Source organism: Myotis lucifugus, unplaced genomic scaffold (genome assembly GCF_000147115.1).
Source record: "Myotis lucifugus unplaced genomic scaffold, Myoluc2.0 scaffold_95, whole genome shotgun sequence".
Lineage (NCBI taxonomy): Eukaryota > Metazoa > Chordata > Mammalia > Chiroptera > Vespertilionidae > Myotis > Myotis lucifugus.
The window spans coordinates 3,372,705-3,378,689 of NW_005871143.1; the positions used below are offsets into that span (position 1 = coordinate 3,372,705).

Consider the following 5,985-nt stretch of genomic DNA (forward strand, 5'->3'; position numbering starts at 1 on the left):
ATTAGCATATTCCCTCTTTATTAGATAGAATATGTATTTTGCATAAATAAGCACTTTATGGATGCTATTAGAAATTTAATTACACTGTACCCATTGATATTTTTAAGTACTTCAGCATTATAAATTGGTAGTAGATATAATAATATGCATTGAATACAGTATCAAAAGTTATGCAGGTTTTCTGTCCATTGATAGAGACCAGATCAAATTAAGCATAACCTATCAATTTTGCAAAATGTAATAATCTCCAATACTTGATGAACTGAAAGGGAAATATTTTTTCCTTGCTTATTCTATCTCTATGGAGCACTAACAGCTAATGTAGAAGTCTTATAAGTTTAGATTGTTTGCTTGTTACCTTACTCTTTACTTGGGAGAAACAAACAAAGATATAATTTAAGGAGATCAAGGGTTAATACAAATACAGGCTGCAAATTACATTATTAAAAGTGGTTGAGTACTATCTCATTAGACAAATCTCTTTCCTATTAATTCCTTTCTCCATAGTTTTCCTTGACCAAAGATTAATAAAACTCTAACCATATTTTAAAAAAGAATAGTCCTAGCCAGTTTTGCTTAGTGGATAGAGCGTCAGCCTGCAGACTGAAGGGTCCTGGGTTTCATTCTGGTCAAGGGCACATGCCCAGGTTGCCAGCTGGATCCCCAGTAGGGGGCGTGCAGGAGGCAGCCGTTCCATGATTCTCTCTCATCATGTTCTATCTATCTCTCCCTCCCCCTTCCTCTCTGAAATCAATAAAAATATATAAAATAAAAAATAATTTTTAAAAAAGAATAAAATGTCTAAAGAAACTAACATAGATGCTTTGAGATGCTTTGCACCATTTCTACAACTTCAAACTTAGGTAGAAGTAGGTTAATTATTTTGATGCTGATTACACTAAATAAAACTAATACTACACACACACACACACACACACACACACACAAATGTTCCCTGTTCTTCCAAACCACAGTAACTGCTTTTTCTGGTAGGCAGAGGTAACATACCTACTGATTAAGAAGTACACGATTATATACCTAATATGACTGAAAATCATAATATATTTTTATCAATATATTATTAATTGATGGGAAAGTCATTTTCAACTGCTATAGAAACTCACTTAAAAGAGGAATAGTTAGATTTTAATTCTTAATAGACTCAAGGTATAGCCCTCTTTTGATACTATCTCTTTCATTTAATCATTCAATAAGTATTTACTTAATGTCTTTACTGTTAGGTGTCAGGCCATGTGCTAGATGTTGGGGATGCAAAGATAAATAAGATGAGATTTCTAAATGCAGGAGCTAATTATAAAAGTAAATGAATCCTCTTCTGCCCTCACCTTCCTTCACCTCTCAAGGGCTTTCTACCTGATGGCAACATCCTTCCTCCTGAAACCCTCTCTTCTCATCACTTCCATGATGTCACCCTTTTCCAGTCCCTTCCTGACCACTCTTCCTCAGTATTCTCTGCCAGCTCCTCTTCTGACAAATCCTAAATGGAGCATCTAGCACTTGGTCTTGAGCCACTGTTCCTTCTCTATTTGCACTCTTTCCCTTGGATTACCTCATTCACTCCAACAACTTCAAGTACCACCTGACAACTCCAAGTTTGTGTCTACAGCTCATACCTTTCCTCCAAGTCCTGGATTGCATGCTGGATACTTCCACTAGTGTTCTTACAAACATTTCAAATTTAACTGGAGTCTAAGACAAGACTTAATCCTCACCTCTCACCCACCACACCCAGCATAGTTTCCCCATCATAACAAAGGGCATCACCATTCTCTCTGTTTTTCAGGTCAAAAACTATGAGTCATCTTTGATTCTATACTATATCTCTCTCCTCACACCCAATCCATTGGCAATTCTAGTCATTTCTACCTCCAAACTGATCTTCTTGCTTCTACTTTTGCCCCACTACAAAATAAGCTTCTAAAAATATTAATTAGATTACATCATTGTCTGTTCAATAGGTTTCCATTACAAAGAGATTAAAATCCAACTCCATACAGTAAGGTAGTGTACAAATTGGCCCTGCCATCCTTCCAGTCCCATCTTGAACCACTGTCCATGTTGCCTCCCTGTCCCAGAGGCCCTTAAGTTCCACAAACAATCCACAAACTCTTTCCTGCTGTGGGCCGTTTGCTCGCTGTGAAATGTCCTTACTGAGCTCCTTCCTCCTCATAGATCTCAATTTCAATAGAAAGTCCTCAAGGAGGTTCTCCCTAATTACCTTCTTTTTTAAATCCCTTACCATTTATTTTCTATTACAGCACCCTTATACTTTCTTCAACAAACTTCCACCTGCACAGTTTAACTAATTAGTCTGTTTGCTCTCAATTTCTACTACTTGAATATAAATTATAAGAATACAAGAGCCACAGATATGTTGTTGACCACGTAGCACAAGCACCTATCATAAGCCAGCACAGAGTAAATACTCATTAATTACTTGCTATATAAATAAATACTCTGAATTGTCTCCAAGTTCCTCCTATCTCCACTAATCTGTGATGGTATACCCACTCTTAAGTGTGTTAAAGTCAGCACTTTGTCTTAATAAACATTCTCGAGTACTATACATTTTTAATCTAGATTTTTAAATTGTAAATCTAATACCCCATAATTTCCATAAAGAAATACAGATTCTGATCAGTTAAACTTCCCAAGAAATCTTTAATCATAAAATAAAATCTGTAAAAAGATACATAAATCCTAGCATCTAGGAAGCTCTCAATATGTTAAACAAATGAATTCCTTTCTTTATTTTCACCACTGAAAATCCCCAATTTTCATAAGTATTTGTCCACATCAGCTTCAGGTTTATGCTCATTAAACATGTCCATTAATAAAATTCATAGAATACAATCCCTATAGGATTATTTTGTTACCAATGTAATTAGCTGGTTATTAATAACTAGAGGCCTGGCACACGATATTCATGCATGGGGGGAGGAGGTGTGTCCCTCAGCCCAGCCTGCACTCTCCAATCCAGGACTGCTGGCTCCAAACCATTCACCTGTCTCCCTGCCTGATTGCCCCTAACCACTCCCCTGCTAGCCTGATCGACGCCTAACTGCTCCCCTGCCAGCCTGATTGCCCCTAACTGCCCTCCCCTGCTGGCCTGGTCACCCCTAACTGCCCTCCCCTGCCAGCCCGGTCACTTCTAACTGCCCTCCCCTGCAGGCCTGGTTGCCCCCAACTGTCCTCCCCTGCAGGCCATCTTGTGTCCACATGGGGGCGGCCATCTTTGACCACATGGGGCAGCCATCTTGTGTGCTGGAGTGATGGTCAATTTGCATATTACTCTTTTATTAGATAGGATAGGAAGGGAGCAAAAGGGAGACCAGAAGTTATAAGCATGACCATCTGGGCAGCTTCACCAGAAGCTGCAACTTTACATTCCCCAGGGAACCACTAATCCATTCCCTGCAAATCACTGGGGAAAGGGGCCCAACAAAGGTGAGAGGGGTGTGTAGGCAGTGAAGTCGGGGTGATGTAGGGAAAGTGCCTGTCAGTCTAACCTGGGAACAAAAATCATTGGCTGATGAGGCAGCGCCACTGCAAGCACGCAAAATCTTAGATTGAAATCCCTAGACCAGTGGTCGGCAAACTGCGTCTCAGCAAACCGCGGCTCGCGATCCACATGCAGCTCTTTGGCCCCTTGAATGTGGCTCTTCCACAAAATACTGGCTCTTCCACGAAATACCGACTTCTGTGCATGAGCCACGAAGTTTCAATTGCACTGTACATGCACGCCCGCATGTGGTATTTTGTGGAAGAGCCACACTCAAGGGGCCAAAGAGCCGCATGTGGCTCGCGAGCTGCGGTTTGCCGACCACGGCCCTAGACAAAGGAGTTCATTCTCTTCGCTCTCTTATTCCTCTGGTTCTGCTCCTGCTTTCTTGCATTTGCCTAGAAGCCTCATGGCCCATTGCCATGCGGACCCCGCTATGGACTAATGGACTGCAGCTGCGAACACAAGCTAAGCCAGCCTGATGCTGGACTGGACTGTGCTCCAATGTGGAATGGAAACTTTGAGCAGTAGCTTTAATCCAAGTTCTGCTAAGGACACAGCCGGACTTCTTCCATGGCAGGATGGAGGGAGAGGGAAGATCTTAGAAACTCAGGGATTTAATTCCATACAAATAAATGCCACTCATTCTCCTGTGTGAGTCTCAAAAATCCCTTTTCTTGTGACATCACAAGAATCCCATTTCCCCTGGGCATAGGTGGGGGACACGGAAGAGCTCCCCACCTGTAACAGTTTCTCTGTAAATGTCTAGATATCAATCTGAGGGAGGTGTATTTTGTATGTAAGGCTTTTAAATTTTCTCTGAATATAAAAGCAAAACGGCCACTACTACTATATCCTCAATACTCACAGCTTTCTGAAAATTATAAATAAAGGAAGAACTAGAAAGATGTTATTTTTATATTATCTATATTAATAAAAGCCTAGGTCAGTGATGGCGAACCTTTTGAGCTCGGCATATCAGCATTTTGAAAAACCCTAACTTAACTCTGGTGCCGTGTCACATATAGAAATTTTTGATATTTGCAACCATAGTAAAACAAAGACTTATATTTTGATATTTATTTTATATATTTAAATGCCATTAACAAAGAAAACTCACCAAAAAAAATGAGTACACATGTCATCTCTGACACGCGTGTCATAGGTTCGCCATCACTGGCCTAGGTGGTCCTCGTGTGCGACGTTATCACAAGATGGCCGCCACAAGATGGGCTGTGTGCACAGCGAAGGTGGGGCCCAGTGGCCGCTCCACACAGTGAGACCTGGGGGTCCGCAGCTCCGCACAGCACAGAGGAGGCTAGTTCTGGCATCTCCACTGCCTTGCACAGAGGAGGCAGGTCACGGCAGGGGAGGGCAGTTGTGGGTCATCAGGCCAGCAGGGGAGGGCAGTTGGGGGCGATCAGGCCGGCAGGGGAGGGCAGTTTGGGGCCATCAGGCCGGCAGGGGAGGGTAGTTGGGGGCCATCAGGCTAGCAGAGGAGCAGTTAGGCATCAATCAGGCTGGCAGGCAGAAGTGGTTAGGGACAATCAGGCAGGCAGGCAGGCAAGTGGTTAGGAGCCAGCGGTCCCATAGGGATTGGGCCTAAACTGACAATCTGATATCCCCCGAGGGGTCCCAGATTGGAGAGGGTGCAGGCCGGGCTGAGGGAGCCCCCCCCCCTCCGCATGCATGAATTTTGTGCACCGGGCCTCTAGTTCTAAAATAAAAAAAAATCACAAACAAAAATATTTTCCTTTTCATCTCCTCCATAATTCTACTCATCTCCCATAATTCTAATGTTCTCCCATATTAATAAAAATAGCTATCTAGCCTCCTGAAATTGAGTATATTTATACTTACCAAGGTCCAACTGTACTCTGACTCAGCAAAATGTCACTAATCCAATTAATGAAATACTTCAATTAATGATGGGCAAAAAGGAAAAAAAAATCATTTTCTAAATTCTATCACTTTTACAATATGCCCTAATCCAAGCTTGGCAAGGAGAAACAAAAATATAGATTAAATTTTATTGAAGTTATTTGCCCTGAATGACTTTTCTCAATAGGCCTTTCAGACTCATTTTAATGAGTCACTTTACACAACACAGCCACACAATGTGGCACTATTGATGATACACTCAACTGAAAATTAGGAGAAAGTAAAAAGCTGCAATATATTTTAAATGAGATAAAAATGATATCTGTATAAGAAAAGAAGCACACTGTCAGAAAAGATGATTTTATATTGATTACATATTAAGGTTAAGTGATTTTTAATGGACATAGCACACACTCCTATCCTTTAGAGGCAAACCCAGAAGAGCACTGCTTCCCTTCTTATCAGCCCAGAGAAAAAATGGGTTTGGGAAGCTTTTAAGTTATGAAAAAAATTCTTCCTCACTTTATGGTTGACAGAAAAAGAGCTAAACTGCCAATATCCCTGAAGATAGTCAGAATTAC

The 5,985-nt window shown here is 41.3% G+C and overlaps 1 protein-coding gene across 1 annotated transcript in view; it reads right to left on the minus strand.

Moving 5' to 3' along the window:
• The window catches only part of RNF182 (ring finger protein 182), a 16,590-nt gene extending 11,171 nt beyond the window's left edge, over window positions 1-5,419 (minus strand). Inside the window, exon 1 of the mRNA XM_023756496.1 lies at window positions 5,384-5,419. The gene's annotated coding sequence lies outside the window, so the exon portion shown is untranslated. The remainder of the gene's footprint in view (window positions 1-5,383) is intronic.
• Window positions 5,420-5,985: the final 566 nt, after the last annotated feature.